The 19,695-nt window shown below is 45.5% G+C and overlaps 1 long non-coding RNA gene across 2 annotated transcripts in view; it reads right to left on the bottom strand.

The window, feature by feature from the left end:
- Nucleotides 1–1,700: 1,700 nt before the first annotated feature.
- LOC140638360 (uncharacterized) overlaps nucleotides 1,701–19,695 on the bottom strand; it is a 36,472-nt gene continuing 18,477 nt past the window's right edge. For both annotated transcript variants that reach the window (XR_012035436.1, XR_012035437.1), the window contains exons 2-5: nucleotides 5,956–6,406; nucleotides 3,773–3,899; nucleotides 2,066–2,215; nucleotides 1,701–1,869 (exon numbers count right to left, since the gene is read on the bottom strand). This is a non-coding gene — a long non-coding RNA (uncharacterized lncRNA). The remainder of the gene's footprint in view (nucleotides 1,870–2,065; nucleotides 2,216–3,772; nucleotides 3,900–5,955; nucleotides 6,407–19,695) is intronic.

Raw genomic sequence — 19,695 nt, 5'->3', positions numbered from 1 at the left:
GATTAAAGTTTGTTCGTGCATTGTTTTTTTAGAAATAATGGCACTGCATATTTTAATAGACTATAGGATAGTGTAAACATAACTTATATGCACTAGGAAACCAAAAAGTTCATTTGGCTTACTTTATTGTGATATTCACATTATGGTGGTGTCTGCAGCTGAACCCGCAGTATCTCCAAGGTGGGCCTGTACTAAATGTTTAGGTGTGAAAATGCCATTATAGATATGCTTTTAGTGATCTTTAGATTTTATTTTTTCAGTGCAAAAAGTTGTTTTTATTAAAGTGAAGGGACAGTAGTCATGGGCAGAAAGAGCTGCCAATCTTTGGATTTTAGAGTCACAGTGAAATATTTAAGGATGAAACGATGTGCTTGCTGTCTGGGATTTGCTTCAAAATGTGGCCCCGAGGTTGGGTGGTGGGCACACGAGGATTCAGATACTAGTCTCTATTTGAATATGTTAAAATTTTCCATAATTTAAAAAATAAATATATTTATTTTTTTAAATAAATAATTTAAATAAATAAAACATTTGGAAGCCTTAAGTGAATATAATGCATCATCCAAAAATGAAGTAATGAGAAGCTGGGGCACCTGCCTGTCTCAGTCAGAAGAGCATGTGACTCTTAATCTCAGGGTCCTGAGTTTGAGCTCCACACTCAGAGAGTAGGGTAGAGAGATTGCTAATTTTTTTTAAAAAGATTTTATTTATTTATTCTTAAGAGACAGAGAGAGAGAGAGAGAGAGAGAGAGGCAGAGACACAGGCAGAGGGAGAAGCAGGCTCCATGCGGGGAACCTGACGTGGGACTCGATCCCGGGACTCCAGGATCACACCCCGGGCTGAAGGCGGTGCTAAACCGCTGAGCCACCAGGGCTGCCCCCACCCTGCGTTTAGATGCTCAGAGTGCCCTGGGCCCCTGCTTCCCCTCAGCGCCACCCCAAATGCAGCCCCAGTCTGCACGCACTCTGGCCCTGCAGCTACTGCATGAGTCCTCCCCAAACCCATGCAAAGCCTACCAGCGGGCTCCCTGCTTCTGGAAAGCCGTGCCACGACAAGTCTCCGCACAGCACCTGGCACCTCTGGGGAATGTTACTCCTGCACTTAAGACCCGTCATCACTTGAACTCATCCTCGGGACGAAAGCTGAAGCCCACAAAGGCATGTGCGTCTCTGGCTCCGGGCCTCTGCTCTGCCTGCAGAGCTGGGCTCCCTCATCATTCTGGTGCAGCTCAAACGTCACCTCTTGAGGGAGATTTTCCTCTCCCCACCAATCCTTACCACCGACGTGGTCCCAGGGTCATTTTTTTCAAGATTTCTATCACTTGTTTTCTTTGTTTCCTCACATGTTTGCTCTTACCTGTTTCAGGTGGGCCTCCCGACTAGAACACAAACCCCACGAGAGCTGGGGCCTGGTCTAACCTGCCCATCAAACCGCCCTGTGCCTAACCCGGTGCCTGGAACACAGAAGGTGCCCCACTGACAAATGCTTAATGCAGTGGGGCTACGTGCTCACCTCCTGTCCCCACCTCCCTCAGCCCCCTCCTGGCTAAGATAATATCTATTCCTCATGGACCCTCCAGAGAACCCGGGACGGCCTCCTGTCTTGAAGCACAGGGTATGCTGTGAGGCATCCGAGTGGCCTCTGGGCACTGGGTTTGAGCTGACCACAACCTCCCAGGAGCCATGGCGGTGAGGGCCCCACGGGCATGCCTCCCCTCGGCCAGACTCACCCGGAAGCTCTTCTCTCCCCTTGGGAAGGGTGTTCACTGACCCACAGAGCATTTCAGAAGACAAGGGGCTTCCGTCCTTTCCTTCAGATAAAGCGCTGACATCTTTGCCATGACACTGCTTTAACACATGCCAAACAACCTGTGTGGGTCATTGGCATCACTCAGCTCAGCTGGCCTTGAACCATGACCCCGCCTTACCTCACCATCCCGCATGAATTTATTTATCTTCATTATAAAGAAACCATTAACCCAGGGTGGAAAACTTCTCAGAACACCATGCAATCCAAAACAGTGCCAGTCACACTCAGCAGCAGCCCTGGCCCCCATGTCCTCACCCCTGCCTCTGTGCATGCCCATCGCGTCAGTAAACAGGCGGCACTCCAGACCGGCGACGGGAGGCCTAAAGAGTGTGTGCTTGCACCCCCTTGCAAATCAGATGGGCCTCCGTTTCCGCAATCCCACCGGTCAGTGCAACTCTCTACACTCTGCATTTAGAGGGAGAAGCAAATAAAAAGACAATTTTATTTTTTAAAGATTTTGTTAATTTGACACAGAGAGAGCACTAACATGCAGACACAAGCAGGGGGAGTGGCAGAGGGAGAGGGGGAAGCAGGATTCCCCCCTGTTGAGCAGGGAGCCCTAGAAGGGGCTTGATCCCAGGACCCTGAGGTCATGACCTGAGCCGAAGGCAGATGCTTAACCCACTGAGCCACCCAGGTGCCTTGAGACAATTGTTTAAAAAGGCAGTTTCTGGGGCACCCAGTGGCTCAGTGGTTGAGTGAGCCTTCGGCTCAAGGTGTGATCCCAGGGTCCTGGGATCGAGTCCCACATCGGGCTCCCTGCATGTAGCCTGCTTCTCCCTCTGCCTGTGTCTCTGCCTCTGTGTCTCTCGTGAATAAATAAAAAATAGGCAGTTTCTAAGGTGTATGTTGAGAAATTAGCATACGTTTAGCCCAAGACCACAAATACAAAGGAGCTTGTGCTCTTGATGGTGAATCTGAGGCTCCTAAAGATTTCATCAGCACCACAAAGCTCTACTGACTGGGCTCCCAGCATTCCAGGAGTATTTCCAACAAAGTCACACTGAACCACGACTGAGGACCCTCCAGTCTCTCCAAGCACCAAGAACCTTCTTCCACAGGAGCCCCCAGCCCCCACTCCACACCCCAGGCTGGGGTCTGCGGAAGAGAGGAGCACAGGACAAGGATGCTCGCAGACTAGGGTAGGCCACCCATGGTGGTGTTTGTAGGGGTATCTTCTACTGAGCCAGTCCAGCTCGCCAATTCTTTCTTCAGCTGCCTCCAATCCACTGTGACGTCCACTTATGGGACTTTAAATTTTAGTCATCATACTTTGCTATTTCAGATTTTTCGTTTAATTCTTTATGAGTTCTCCGTGAAGCTCTGTGTCTTACCTCTTTGCTCGAATATGTAATCAGCTAAAGTCTGCGTCTGGCGACCTCAATACCTTAATTGCTGGTGGGTCTGTCACCCCGCCTGGTCCTGTTTGTCAGGGTGCCTGGTGACCGGAGTCAGTATTAGGCATGGTGTGTGACAGAAAGGCGGAGGGTCAGGCCGCCACAGGACACTCGGGGGCTCAGGTGATGCGTGGCTCACCCACCGTCCTAGTGAAGTCCACTCTAGCTGTGGCTTTCCCCCACGCCCAGAGTGCACCCCATGGGTCCCAGCCAAGAACCTGGCGTTTCTCAGGGTCACTCCTCCCTGAAAGGCTCTGAACTCTTCCCTGCACCACGAAACTGCTGACCATCCTGCTCTGCTTTCCCACCACTTTCTGGTTCTCTTGCCTGAGCAGTTCATCCACAATGCCTCGAGGGGGGACTGCTGCTGGGATCACCCTCGCTTCCCTGGCCTCCTTCCTTTCAGGGATCTCGCCCTCAGGTCCTGCTGCCTTAACAGCCCTAAGCCCCCATCTTGGTCGTGCCAGCCCCGTGAGACTGTCCAGAGCTCCTCTGGCTTCTCTGCCCTCAGCAGCTCCCCCTGCCCCGCCCCAAGGAGAAAAGCCAGCGCAAGAAGCAGGCTCACCTCTTCAGCCCCTCAGGCAGCTTCTTTCTGAATTGTAGCCACTTCCTCGAGTCCTCAGCAGATATTGGTCGGCCATGAGCTACTCCATGGCTAGAAGCAGTCTGTTTTCACTACCTGGCATGAGTCACTGAAATGGGGACAGTGTGAGGACAGGATGTGTGCTGAGAACTCAGCAAGCTTGTCCTGCTAGCTTAGGCTGCTTGGACATCTCGGAGCTATACGTGTCCATGCAGAGGCATGCCAAGTGATGAGACACAGCCAGAAGGAACGCAGGCCATGTCTCTGCTCGACCAAGAGGCTCTGGGGCTGAAGACCTCTGCAACCTTGTCTGAACCCTATGGGATCTGTCCTTACCGGCCCAGTCCTACAAAGAAGATGGTAGTGGGACATAGCAATTCTACATTCTAGAAGCTCATTCTATAACTTCTCTGAGAGCCGGAGCAGGAGTCCTCAGCTTTGGTCTACCACCTTGCTCTGGGAGAAAGAGCCTTGGGGCTTGCAGACTGCCACCCCCAGGCCTGCTTCCTCTCTGGGGACTCAGCCCTCTTGGCCAGATGGGCAGTGCTGGTTTTTGATATGAAGTGCAAGTAACTGATGTGCTTCCTGCCTAGGACTGGCCATGGAGCTTATCTGTAAACACGATAGCTTGTTACACATTGACAGTTTCAACCATTTTCCCCAAGTGGGCTCCTGGCTCAGGGCCTTTGCACTGTCCCTCCACCTAAGCATTACGCCTCCGGAGCACACAGCTTGCCCCTCCTTCGCTCAAGCCTCTTCCCAGATGTCACCTTACCATAGCATCCTACTTAAGTCAATACACTTTGTCCCTCTAGCCTTGTTTTTGTTTTACCATCAACCACATCTAACACACAGCGTACATTCTGTCTCCCTGGAAGCAGTGCAGTGAGAGTGGGCTTATGTAACAGCATCTAAACAAGGCCGGACCCATAGCAAGTGCGCACCGAGTACTTGCTGAATGAAAGGATGAACATCGGAGAGGGGCCTTCTTGACAGAGCAATGGCTTTGGATGCCCCCACCCCTCTCCAGCTGCTCTGGTCGTCCTCGTTCAAGCATGAGCATCTCACACAAAGGGGGCCTGGCCCAGTCCTCTCTGATGAATGAGTGAAGGGACAAGTTTCTGTCACCAGGCCCGGCCTCTCAGCCTCCACATCCCCAGTTCTTGTGGGGTGGCGACATACAAGCAAGGGTGATAAGCGGGCACCAGGGTCACAGCTCTTCATGGGCGGGAGAGGCTCCTGTGGGCTAAGGAACTATCACAGTAGTACTTGGGTAAAGCACAGCCAGTGGGACCAGTTCATCCTAGTCCCAGCGGGACCCTACAGGAACCGGTGGTCCCGAGAGCCAACACCCACGTGATGGCGCAGCCCCACAACACAGTGGCCACTGAGGCCCCCTCGCCACTGACCTTCAAGTCTAAGTCCCAAGTGACAGAGTGTCTTTTCTAACTCTGCCCGGCCCTTCCTGGATGGCCAGCTGGGAGAGCTGACCCATGTCTTCCCTAGTCACTGTGTCCACTAGTCCCCAGACCCTCTCACCCATTCTCTCGGCATCTCTGGGCCTAAGGCTGTGGGATGGGAAGACACTGCAGCTCTGCTGGTGTGGAGGAGACCATGGCCCCAAGCTCCCCTGGTGTTCCCTGCTCCCCCCCACCAGGGAGCTTCATGCTGTAAGTTCCCATGACTGAACTCTTCCCGTGGGGCAGGGATGCATGCAGTGAGAGCCTGTGGGGCTCAGTCACAGGAGAAGGGCTCCCGCTAACTGTCCTCCCTCAGCATCTCCGCCTTCACCCTTAGCTGGCCGCCAGGACAGTCTCCTCCTCGGGTCTGGCCAATTGAAGGATGATGCACTTGTCCTGTTCCACACCCTCACTGAGCTGTGGGGCTCCCCACAGGGCTGCCTGTTCTGGACTCCTGGAGGCGGGCAGACCCAGGGCCCTGCCGCCACTCTCTGCTCAGAGGTCTGGGCACCAACAGCCCCGGGCAGGGTCTGAGGCTGGCAGAGACCTGGCCTTGGGAACAGGAAGGGGAAGGTGCTTCTGGGAGGACAGGAAAAGCAGCTGCACAGACCTCTGCCTCCTCAGGAACCGCAGGCTCTGGGCTCCAGGGAGCAGCGCTGGTTCTCACCCCACTTCTATGCCATTTCAGAAAACGCATCCACTCACCTTGCAAGGCTGGCCTTCCAGGCTCTCCTCCCTCAGAGCGGAAGTGTAGCAGGGCAGCACGGGCCACCACCGGCCAGCTCACTCCAGTTGCAGCCAAGGCCAGGGCCTCAGGCAGAAGCAGAGGTGGCCCCAGGAGGCCAGGGAGGAGTCCAGGCCAAGGCCGGAGTGCCGGGAGGCAGGTGGCAATGTTGGTCCCGTTCCTCATCGTCTGAAGACTGCCTGAGCCGTGGTGGGCCACAGAAGCAGGGCAGAGACTCAAGTTCATGGGCGATCAGCTCCTTTCTTCACTTGAGCTCCTGTGAGGAGGCGCTCATCCTCGCAACCACCTCAGCCCAGCAAGGATACAACCACGGAAGATGGTAAGGTGGTCCTGCCCGGGACCAAGCGCAGGCTGTCCCCACGTCACTGTCTTCCCATCCATACCATCTTGCTGTTCCCAATTGTAGTGCGACTGTTTAATAAAAGAAGAAAGGAAGCATTAACAGTGTCAGTCAGCTTAGCCAGAGAGCCCCACCTGTGCTGATTTCATTAAGCTCCCGACTGGCTGTTTCATCTGTTTGGTTATGTACTCCTTCAAGTCAGAGTAACAGGGTCCCCTGCACACAGGAAAACTGGACAAGAGATGATGCAGTGGGTCTCCAGTCACCAGACGGCAGTGATCCCAGCAAAGAAGGGGAAACCAACAGCCGGAGCCTGTGACTGCACCAGCCATGGCCAACGCAGTGGCATCCACGCTATGGTGCAGGGAGGGGGAAACCCAGGCACAGGTGACCGTCTCCCTCAGCAGAGGAGCCAGAGGGGCAAGGAGGCAGCTGGATGTGTGGGGCGGAGTGCTGGGGAGGAGGGGCTGCACCGAGGGCAGAGCTCCAGGACGTGCACGGGGTCCCATGGGGCTTCACCTGGGGGAGAATGTGTACCCATGTAAGACAAACCACTCCAGGAGCTCCAGGCAAGAATCCCTAGAAAGGAGCGGATGGAACAACCCCCAGAGCTCACACGGGGATGGCACTACTTTGTGTTCCCACAGGCCACCGCGGAAAGGCCTCCTAATTCACAGGCTGTCAGGGAGATTCCTCAGAGGGGCATCACCCCTAATAATGGGGCTAAATCAGCTGCAAACCAAGGCAGCCCTGGACCCACCCTAACGCTGCTCAGGAGCAAGCCGCTAATGGATCGATTGTTGCCAAGGAACTGAACTGTGTACCAGACCTCGAGTAATACTATTTGAAGGAATATAACAAAACCCAGCAACCAACAACACAAATTCACAATGTCCAGGATCCAACAGGGAAGTGGGCAAGTATATCAGTTGGAGTCCAGCCAGGAGACAGAAACCACATGGCATTTTATTTATTTATTTATTTATTTATTTACTTACTTACTTACTTATTTATATTTTTTTTAAAAAAGATTTTATTTATTTATTCATGAGAGACACAGACAGAAAGAGAGGCAGAAACACAGGCAGAGGGAGAAGCAGGCTCCATGCCGGGAGCCCGATGCGGGACTCGATCCTGGGACTCCAGGATCACACCCCAGGCCAAAGGGCGGGTGCTGAACCACTCAAACACCCAGGGATCCCACACATGGCATTTTAAATAAAGGAAGTTTAGTATAAAGAATTATTAACTATTTATAAGGAGTTAACTGAAAGGAAACAAAAGAGAACTCTACAGAACACCCTAGGGTGAAGGGAAGTACCCAAGGGAAGGATTCACACCTGGGAGATGGGTAGTCACAGCCCACTGGATGGTGCAAGTTCACTGGCTGCCCCAGGCCAAAGCTGGGGGCCGACAACCACCCACGTGGGTGCCAACACAATTAGCAGGGAAGCTGTGTGCAGAGTTCTGGGCAGCCACCAGTGCAGAGGTGCTGATGAACTCACCAGAAAGCTGCCAGGAGGCCAGCCAGGGTCCCACAGAACTTGCCTGGCAGTGCCTTCCCCCCTTCCAGATATACAGAGAATATCACACTGGTACCACAGGGTGCTGCTGAATCTGCAGCTAAGAACCTGCCCCAAAAGGTGCCACAGAAACTTACTGGCGTGAGCTCCCACATGTCCTACATTCCAGCCTGTGTCATCGAATGGAAATAAGCCAAACACACAGAACAGGGAAGAAAGGCCCCTTCTTCTCCAGCACCCCCAACAGCAAAGATTAGCATGAGGCTAGCTGGCAAAAGAGAAGTATGCCAGCATCACAAGCAGGCAACGAAGCATGAACTGGTAACTGCTGTACCAGGAGAGAGAAATATGACCTATGACCTTAAGAAAGACCAACCACCAGAAACTGACCTAGCAAAGGCAGAGATATAAGAACTAGCAGACAAGGACAATGATTATTATAAAAATGCTTTATATATTCAGGAAGGTAGAGGAAAATGAGCATTATGGGGAGGGAAATGGAAGCTATAAAAAGATCCAAATGGATCTTCTAGAGATAGTAATAGTATCTAAAATGAAAAAACATACAGTATAGGTTTGGCATTGGATCAACACCATAAAAGAGAATTTAAAGACATAGCAATTGAAACTACTCAAAATAAAGTACACACACACACACACACACACACACACACAAATAAAGCACACAGATAAAACAAAACACCAGACACTACCAAGAAGGTCAAAGTGAATAAACTGGAATCCTAGCAAAAGAAGAGCAAAAAGGAGACAGAAACAATATCAGAAGAAATAAGCAAAATTTCCCAAATATGATCAAAACTATAAACTCACAGATCCAAGGAGCTCAATATAACCCAAGGGGAACAAACCTTAAGAGACCACCACCAAGGTACATCATAATCAAATTGCTGAAACCAGAGTCAAAGAAAAAAAATCGTTAAAGAAGCTGGGCTTTTACAGAGCACATTATGTACAGTCCTGGCCTTGGGTCCTGCTGCGCAGCTCTGCAGACCACTGCTCACCACTGCCAAGATGTCTACAGGTGCAGCTGCCTCTGGCAGTCACTGGAGACTTCAGCAGACACAGAATCTAGCAGATGAGACAGTGGACATCATGAGAGTCGATACAAGGTGTTGAAAAGAGAAGAAGCTCTCAGAGTGGGGCATCTGGTGGCTCAGTGGTTGAGTGTCTGCCTTTGGCTCAGGGCGTGATCCCGGGATCGAGTCCCACATCGGGTTCCCTTGCAGGGAGCCTGCTTCTCCCTCTGCCTGTGTCTCTTCCCCTCTCTCTGTATCTCTCATGAATAAATAAATAAAATCTTTAAAAAAAAAAAAAGCATCAGCAGCTCTCAGAGTTAGATGATCATATAGATAGGCCTCAGGCAGGAGTGTCCCAATTTGAAACAAGTGCTGCCAAGTTGACAAGAAAGTATCGGGGAAGAACTCCAAGATGTGGGCAATAGGGATTGTCGTTGTGGCCATCATCATCATCTTGTGTGGGATGTTTCCCTGAGAAGAACCAGTGAAACTCTAGCCTGCTGTTCAAAAATCCTTTTCAAGGCTTATGACTTAGAACCTGATATAATCTTGAGCTCCCCTGTCATTCTATCGAATGTGATTACGTTTTTTGTTTGTTACTATAAAGTTTAATTTCTAGGAAGCGGGTCTTTGTTTTCATTAAGCACTCCAAACTTGAAGTGCAGCCACCTGGTCCACATCTGGCCCGGCGCCTTCCCAGACTGCTATATGGCTGATGAAGAGGATCTCTTAAGTTCCCGAGTGTCATACCTTAGAAGTAATGTTGTCTGATTAACTGTCGTTAATTCCAGTTAAGGGAATTTGTTCCAAGTTAGCTATCCCTGTTTTATGGTAATCTTTGGAACCATATATTAAATGTTTAGGTAATCAGATTTCCAATTTGTGCCTTATAGAAAGAACACTATTGCTTAACACAAATCTGTAACAATGACAGGCTGTGCCTTATTTTGCTATTATAAGGGAACTCTCTACTGTTTGTAAGCACTACTGACTCTTTTTTAAAGAAAAATATTTTCTTTATTTATGACAGACACACAGAGAGGCGTAGAGACACAGGCAGAGCGAGAAGCAGGCTCCCTGCAGGGAGCCCGGTGCGGAACTCGATCCCAGGACCCCGGGTCACACACTGAGCCAAAGGCTCAGGTGTCCCAGCACTACTGACTCTTGAGCTGTATTTATAATAAAATGCTGTTAGAGTTTTTGCTCTTATATTAGATATGAAGATGTTTACTTGTTATGTTTTATCACTTGTTAAAAATACTTTAATCAGAAATAGCCTCTTTAAGACATTTTTATAGAACTATGGCTATGACCAAAGTTTCTATTTTCCCAAAAAGCTAAATGCCAGTACGATGTCCTTGATTCTGATCCTGACTGAGAAATTTTAAAAAGTGACAAATGGAAGTTACGGTCCCCTTCAGAATTAAAATTATAAGTTAGGATGTAGAGGCTCACGTACAAACAGGCCTTTCTTGCCTGTGGAATGCTGTCGATGGTGCAGTTCCCCTTCTGATTTCAGCACTTCTCCCAGGGGTTAGAGAAGGTTTAGGCTAGACTCTGACCATTTCATACCTCAAGACTGAGTTCTACCCCATAGTTTGCAGACTGTCAGCTGTGGACTCCAGTAGGTTTCTAATAATTATGTGAGCAACAGTTCTGTAGCCTTCAGGTGAGACCTTCTGTGAACTGGTCATTAACTGGCCCTGTCCCCAGAGATGATAACTTTCTGGAGTTTGTTTCCTATTTTTTTTTTAACATGCTATAAGTTTATTTTAAAAACATATTTAGCATGCTGAATTTAAGAGTTTGATTGATTGTTCAAAGAGATTGCATCTCTTAAAAGGCTCCTTTTCACAACTATTTAATGGATTAATTAAAACATACTTATTTCTTAAGCAGTTGGTATCTTACTATAAAAAAAAAGGTGCAGCAAATTCCAATCCAAAGTACACAATGATCACACTTAATAAGAGCCACTGAAAATGGCAGTCTCCCCCAGGCCCTCCTCAGAGAGTCTCCTGCAAAGAGGAGACCGTAGAGGCTATGCGTCCTCAGATGCTCTGTCCCCACACAGCGCTGCTAGCAGTTCTGTGAAAGGCACAGAGACCTGAGATAGTAGAACTTTTTCCTATTTTTGTCCATATTCTACTTCATAAATCTGTCCTCTAAATTATGCTTTCACTTAGGCATTGGTCAAGGGTGGATGCCTCTCTTCACAGCAGACAGGGAACCAGAGGCACTTTCCTCAATGTCACAGACTGCACAAGATGCTGCTTTGGAAATAGCTTTGTCATCTGAAAGACATGTTGTGTATGTGAGACTTTCATCATAGGGGATGTAGCTTACGGATGGGAATTCAGGTAGTAATGAAAATAGGCAACGGGGTGCTAAGGGAGAAATACAGAGGTATTGCCACTCTGACACACTATTACTGGAGGATTCCAAAATTTTTGTTCGCAGGCTAGCATGTGACTTACAAAGCAACAATAGCTCATAGGCACCTGGATGGCTCAGTGGATTCAGCGTCTGCCTTCGGCTCAGGTCATGATCCCAGCATCCTGGGATCAAGCCCTGCATTGGGCTCCCTGCTCAGCAGAGAGCCTGCTTCTCCCTCTGCTGCTCCCCTTTCTTGTGCTTTCTCTGTCAAATAAATAAAATCTTAAAAAAAAAAAAAAAAAAAGGCAACAACATTTCAAGTGACCAGGACACTGGCTCAGTTTTAGCATCTGTTCCCTGAACATCACTGAAATGATGTGATGTTGAAGATATGCCCTGTGGGGTGTCCATCTGTGAGAAGAAAGAAGTGCTGGGACATTAGCCCACCCTTGGCTCAGGGGCTTTTGCCGGGTCTGATTCTGAAGCCTTGGTGCTCCCTCCTTGCCTGATGCCCAGTCAGTCCCATGTAACCCACTGGCTCCTGCATTAACCCAGGGATACCTCACTTGTATTTGTGCATTCAGCTGGGAACATGCCCGTTGTAATAAACCTAATAAACTGTTTATAAACATGAAAAAAACCCACATTATATATAGATAAATATGATAAGAATGATAAGCGACTTCTGCTATAAGCTGGGGAACAATGGAATGACATCTTTAAAGCACTGAAAGGGGAAAAAAAAGTGTCACCAGGAATTCTTTTAATCAAAAACACCTTTCAAAAATGAAAGCAAGGGGGTGCCTGAGTGGCTCAGATGGTTAAGCAACTGCCTTCAGCTCAGGTCATGATCTCTAGGACCTGGGATCGAGCCCCACATCTGGCTCCCTGTCTGCTTCTCCTCCCTCTGCCTCCCTGCCCCTACTTGTGCTATCTCTCTCCCTCAAATGAATAAAATCTTTTAAAAACAAAAAACAAAACAAAAAAATGAAAGCAAGGAACTTCCACTTTCTAGTCCGGCATGTAAGGAGTTTAGAAGCAATCACTACTGTTTTTATAATAAAAAAGCTAAAACAAATTGAAAAACAACTCTTTTTAGGTCCATCAGAGAACTGAACTCACAGGATAAAACACTGCCCAAACGATAAGAACAGGCAAATACAGAAAATCTGTATTTGGAGGAGAAACCTGGGCAGGAAAAATCAAAGTATAACTGATGAATCACTAGAGGTCCCATGAGGACAAGCTCAAATAAATAAAACTAGGGAAGGCTCATTCTTAGAGGGACTCACATACCTCTGTGAGTTTTACCTGCCAAGTTCTCACAGTGAAGGTCAATGAACAAAACCTCTCAGGCTTCAGGCAGGGGAAGGGGAAAAGAAGCCATCTTGAGATAGGCCCAGAACATTCTGTTCTAAACAAAGCCTGAGCTCAAGGCAAATTGTTTTACCAGAACCCAGCTTACTGAGATTCACCAGAATCTATCTGACTTAGGGGAAGGAAAATGTCTAACTCTAGCCCCCTCTGCCTTCCTGTTTCACCTTAGAGGGGGGCAAAATCCAAAACCAAACAGCACTTGTGAAGGTCACGTGAAGGTCACAGGTCAGGGGCATAGGTTCACTAAGCCTGAGACCTAATCACAGAACAAGAGATTACTTTTTTTAAAAGATTTTATTTATTTATTTATTTTAAAGATTATTTATTCATGAGAGACAGAGGGGGGCGGGCAGAGACACAGGTAGAGGGAGAAGCAGGCTCCCTGCAAGGAGCCCAATGCAGGACTCCATTCCGGGACTCCAGGACACACCCTGGGCCGAAGGCAGGTACTAAACCACTGAGCCACCCAGGGATCCCCTAAAGATTTTATTTTTATGACAGATTAGATAAAGGGTTAGTATCCAAAATCTATAAAGAATCTACCGAATTCAACACCCAAAGAACAAATAATCCAATCAAGAAATAGGCAGAAGACGTAAACAGACATTTCTCCAAAGAAGACATACAAATGGCCAACAGACACATGAAAAAAAATGCTCCAAGTCACTCGGCATCGGGGAAATACAAATCAAAACCACAATGGGATGATACCACTTAAACCAGTCAGAATGGCTAATATTAACAAGACAGGAAACAACAAATGTTGGTGTAGATGCGGAGAAAGGGGAACCCTCATACACTGTTGCTAGGAATGCAAGCTGGTGTAGCCACTCTGGAAAACAGTATGGAGGATCCTCAAAAAATTGAAAATAGAGCTACCCTATGACCCAGCAAATGTACTACTGGGTATTTACCCAAAAGATACAAATGTAGTGATCTGAAGGGGCACCCTCATCCCTGTGTTTATAGCAGCAATGTCCACAAAAGTTTAACTATGGAAAGAGCCCAGATGTCCATTGACAGATGACGGATAAAGATGATGTGGTTTATTTATAAACAATGGAATATGACTCAGCCATCAAAAAAAAAAAAAAAAAAGAAATCTTGCCATTTGCAATGACTCTAGTTGGAACTAGAGGATATTACACTAAGTGAAATAAGTCAGTCAGAGAAAGACAATTACATGATCTCATACATGGAATTTAAGAAACAAAACAGAATCATAGGGGAAGAGAGGAAAAAATAAAACAAGACAAAATCTGAGAAGGAGATAAACCATAAGAGACTTTTTTTTTCTTTCTTAAGATTTTATTTAGGACGCCCAGGTGCCTCAGCGGTTGAGCGTCTGCCTTTGGTTCAGGGTGTGATCCTGGGGTCCCAGGATCGAGCCCCACGTTGGGCTCCCTGCGTGGAGCCTGCTTCTCCCTCTGCTGTGTCTCTGTGTCTCTCATGAATAAATAAATAACATCTTTAAAAAAATAAAGTTTTATTTATTTATTTATTTATGAGAGACACACACAGAGAGAGAGAGAGAGAGACAAAGACACAGGCAAAAGGAGAAGCAGGCTCCATGCAGGAAGCCCGATTCAGGACTTCATCCCAGGACTCCAGGATCACGCCCTGAGCCAAAGGCAGATGCCCAAGCGCTGAGCCACCCAGGCATCCCGCCATAAGAGACTCTTAAACATAGGAAACAAACTCAGGGTCCCTGGGGGTAGGGGGACAGGGTAACTGGGTGATGGGCACATGATGTAATGAGCGCTGTGATAGAAGACTGATTAATCACTGACCTCTATCTCTGAAACCAATGATACATTTTATGTTAATTGAATTTAAATAAAATAAAAAATAAAAAGATTTTCTTTTTAAATCATCTCTGAACCCAACGTGGGGCTCAAGCCTCTAACTCTGAGATCAAGAGTTGCACACTCTACCAACTGAGAAAGCCAGATGCTCCTACAGATCCTTCTAACAACATCAGTAGGGCTCCTGTGTAATAAGAGGGGCATACAACTAAAAAAACTGTACTTCTCAGACCTTACCTAATAAATAATTTAGGGAAACTCAAAGACAACAAGGACACCAGGGGAAATTTTAGCTCTGATACCTACTTATATAGCAAGCAGTAAACACATCCTAACTTATAGCTAGGTAAACTAAAACTTCAAATAAGGGCATACATATCTTTTTTAAGATTTTTATTTACTTATTTATTCATGAGAGACACACAGAGAGAGAGGGGCAGAGACACAGGCAGAGGGAGAAGCAGACCTCATGCAGGGAGCCTGATGTGGGACTTGATCCCGAGTCTCCAGGATCACGCCCTGGGATGAAGGCGGCACTAAACTGCTGAGCCACCAGGGCTGCCCAGGGCATACATATCTTAAGCCTCTTTTACCCAGTACATCATGTCTAGCTTTCAAAAAATTCCAAAGCATACTAAAATAACAAACATATACTTTGAAGAGACCAAGCAAGCAGAGAATCAGTCTCAGATATGGCAGAGATGCTAGAATTATCAGACAAGGAATTTAAAACAACTATGATTTTTAAAGATTTATTTATTCGTGAGATACACACAGAGAGATAGAGACATAGGTAGAGGGAGAAGCAGGCTCCCCGATTCCAGATCTGGGATCACGCCCTGAGCCGCTGAGCCACTCAGGCGTACCAAAGCAACTATGATTAATATGCTAGAGCTCTAATGGGAAAAAGTGGACAACATGCAAAGAGAGATAGATAATGTAAGCAGGAAGACAGAAAGAATGAAAAGGAAATGCTGGCAACCAAACCAAACCAAACCAAACCAAACACCTGTAACAGAAATAAAGAACACTTTGATGGGCTCATCAATACACTAGACACAACCAAGAAAAGGATCAATGAGCTGGAGGAAATGCCAATACAACTTTCAAAACTGAAATGAAGAAAAAAGAATGAAAAGGATAGAACAGAATATCTAAGAATTGTGGAATAATTACAAAAGGTGTAATCTATCTGTGGTGGAAACAGAAGAAAGGGAGAAAGGAGAAGAAACATGTGACCCAACAATGACTGAGATTTTTCCAGAATTAATAGTAGAGGGCAAACCACAGAAGCTCACAGAACACTAAATATATATAAAAATTACAAATATAAGAAATCTGTACCTAGCCATCTCAGATTCAACCTGTACAAAATTAAAGACAAAGAGAAAATCATAAAAGAAGGCAGTAGGGGACAAACCTCAGCTATAGTGGAGCAAGAATAAGAAGTGTATTTATTTGCCTTGTCATCAGAAACCATTCAAGCAAAAGAGCAGAGAAATATTTAAGGTGTTGAAGAAAAAAAACTAAAGAAAAATAAGGAATTTATAAGATGAACAGAAATTAAGGGAATTTGTCACAGGATAGACATAACTACCAAAAAATGTTACAAGATTTCTTCAGAATGAAGGAAACTGACACAGGTCAGAAACAGATCTACATGAAGAGTGTTAGAGAAAGAATAAATAGGGGTAAAAATTTTTATTTTTCTTATTCTTCATTGACCTAATGCATAACAGTTGTCTCAAAATAATAATTTCAACAATGTAAGCAGTAATTATAGTTTCTTTACAAGTGAAGTGAATGATAATGAGGTCATAGGGGGCAGGAGGAAGGGACTGGGGATATTCTGTTATAATGCACCTGCACTACCCACAACACAGTAGAGCATTATTTGAAAGTGGACTTGTGTTAGTTGCAAATATAAACTGCAAATTCAAGAGCAAGCACTTAAAAAGAGTTTTTTAAAAAGTATAATTGATAAGCTAAAAGAGTAGAAAAATGTAGTCTATAAATATTCAATTAAAGTCAACACTATGAAATGTAAGTCAACCACAAGAAAAAATGTGGAAAGCCCTCAAATACATGGAGGTTAAAGAACATCCTACTAAGAATGAATGAGTTAACCAGGAATTAAAGAAGAATTTTAAAATACATGGAAGCAATGAAAATAAAAACATGACAATCCAAATCCTTTGGGATGCAGCAAAGGCAATCCTAAGAGGGAAGTATTGCAATACAGGCCTACCTCAAGAAGCAAGAAAAGTCTTAAATACACAACCTAACCTTATACCTAAAGGAGCTAGAAAAGGAATAGCAAATAAAGCCTAAGCCCAGCAGAAGAAGGGAAATAATAAAGATTAGAGCAGAAATAATTGATAGAGAAACAAACAAACAAAAAACCCAAAACAGATCAATAAAACTAAGAGCTGGTTCCTTGAAAGAATTCATAAAATTGATAACCTCCTAGCCAGACTTACCAAAAAGAAATGAGAAAGTACCCAAATAGATAAGATCACTAGAGGAGAGATCATAAGGAACACCACAGAAATACAACTAGAAGATTATGAAAAATTATATCCCATCAAACTGGGAAACCTAGATGAAATGGACAAATGCCTAGAAATTTATAAACCACCAAAACTGAAACAGAAGAAATAGAAAATTTGAGCAGACCCATAACCAGCAAAGAAATTGTATCAGTAATCAAAAATCTCTCAGCAAATAAAAGTCCTGGGCCAGATGGCTTCCCTGGAGAATTCTACTAGACATTTATTTTATTTTAGTTTTTATTTTTATTTTTATTTTTTTAATTTTTATTTATTTATTTATGATAGTCACAGAGAGAGAGAGAGAGAGACAGAGACACAGGCAGAGGGAGAAGCAGGCTCCATGCACCGGGAGCCCGACGTGGGATTCGATCCCGGGTCTCCGGGATCGCGCCCTGGGCCAAAGGCAGGCGCCAAACCGCTGCGCCACCCTGGGATCCCTTTATTTTAGTTTTTAAAGATTTTATTTATCCATTCATGAGACACACACACACAGAGAGGCAGAGACACAGGCAGAGGGAGAAGCAGGCCCCACGCAGGGAGCTGGATGTGGGACTCAATCGCAAGTCCCCAGGACCAGGCCCCAGGCCGAAGGTGGTGCCAAACTGCTAAGCCACCCGGGCTGCCCTAGACATTTTTTTAAAAAGATTTATTTATTTATTTATTTATTTATTTATTTATTTATTTATTTATTTATTTAAGAGTACACAAGGTATGGGGGGGGGAGGCAGAGGGAGAGGGATTAGCAGACACCCCACTGAGCAGGGAGCCTGAGGCAGGGCTCAATCCCAGGACCTCAGGACCATGACCCAAGCCAAACGGAGACAAACACTTAACCAACTGAGTCACCCAGGTGCCTCCCTACCAGACATTTAAAGAAGAGTTAATACCTACTTTTCTCAAACTGTTCCAAAAAATAGAAATGGAAGGAAAACATCCAAACTCATTCTCCAAAGCCAGCATTACCTTGATTCCAAAATCAAAACTCCACTAAAAAGGAGAATTACAGGCCAATAACCCAGATGAACATGGATGCAAAAATTCTCAATACTAGCAAATTGAGTTTAATGGCATGTTCAAAGAATTATTCACTATGATCAAGTGGAATTCATTCCTGGGCTGCAGGAGTGGTTCAATATTCACAAATCAATCAATGTGATATACCATATTAATAAAAGAAAGGATAAGAATCATATGATCCTGTCAATAGATGCATAAAAAGCATTTGACAAAATACAGCATCCTTTCCATAAAAACTTTCAACAAAGCAGGGGTAGATGGAACATACCTCAACATCATTAAGGCCATTTTCAAAAGATCCACAGCTAATATTCTCAATGGGAAAAACTGAGAGCCCTTCCCCTGGGTCAGGAACAAGACAAGGATTTCCTCTCACTATTACTACTTAACATACTCCTGGAAGTCTTAACCTCAGCAATCAGACAATAAAAAGATATAAAAGGCATTGAAACTGGCAAGGATGAAGTCAAACTTTCACTATTTGCAGAAGATATGACACTTTGTAGAAAATCCTAAAGACTCCACCAAAAAATTGCTAGACCTCATATGAATTCACCAAAGTCATAGGATATAAAATCAATGTGCATTTCTACACACCAATAATGAAGCAGAAAAAGAAATCAAGGAATCGATCCCATTTGCAACTGCACCAAAAATAAGATACTTAGGAATAAATCTAACTACAGAGATAAAAGATGTGTACTCTGAAAACTACAGAACGCTTATGAAAGAAATCAAGAAAACACAAAGGAATGGGAAAATATTCCATGCTTGTGGACTGGAAGACCAAACATTGTTAAAAGTCTGTAACCCAAAGCAATAGACATATGTAATGCAATCCCGATCAAAATACAATCAGCGGGGCAGCCCAGGTGGCTCAGAGGTTTAGCACCTGCCTTCAGCCCAGGGCATGATCCTGGAGTCCTGGGATGAAGTCCCATGTGGGGCTCCCTGCATGGAGCCTGCTCCTCCCTCTGCCTGTGTCTCTGCCTCTCTCTCTCTCTCTTTCTCTCTCTGTCTCTGTCTCTCAAGAATAGATAAAATCTTTTTAAAAAATACAATCAGCATTTTTTCACAGAGCTAGAATAATCCTAAACTTTGTAATGGAACCACAAAAGACCTGATTAGTCCAGCAATTCTGAAAAAGAAAAAAACAAAACTGGAGGCATCACAATTCTGAATTTAAAGCTGTATTACAAAGCCATAGTCATCAAGACAGTATAGTACTGACTCAAAAACAGACACATAGATCAATGGAACAGAACAGAGAAATGGACCAGAAATGGACCCACAACTCTCCAGTCAACTAATCTTCAACAAAGCAAGAAAGAATATCCAATGGAAAAAAAGTCTTTTCAACAAATGGTGTTGGCAAAACTAGACAGCAACATTCAGAGGAATGACACTGGACCACTTTCTTACACCATATATAAAAATGAATTCAAAATGGATGAAAGACCTTAATATGAGACAGGAGACCATCAAAGTCCTAGAGGAGAACACAGGCAGAAACCTCTTTAACCTCAGTCACAGCAATTTTTTTACTAGACATATCACCAAAAGCAAGGGAAACAAAAGCAAAAATGGACTACTGGGACCTCATCAAGATAAAAAGCTTCTGTATGGCAAAGGAAACAATAAAAAAGACTAACAGGCAGCCAATGGAATGTGAG

This window comes from Canis lupus, chromosome 8 (genome assembly GCF_048164855.1).
Source record: "Canis lupus baileyi chromosome 8, mCanLup2.hap1, whole genome shotgun sequence".
Classification (NCBI taxonomy): Eukaryota; Metazoa; Chordata; class Mammalia; order Carnivora; family Canidae; genus Canis; species Canis lupus.
The sequence above is the reverse complement of the archived record's forward strand: the minus strand, read 5'-3'. Positions and strand labels throughout refer to the sequence as shown.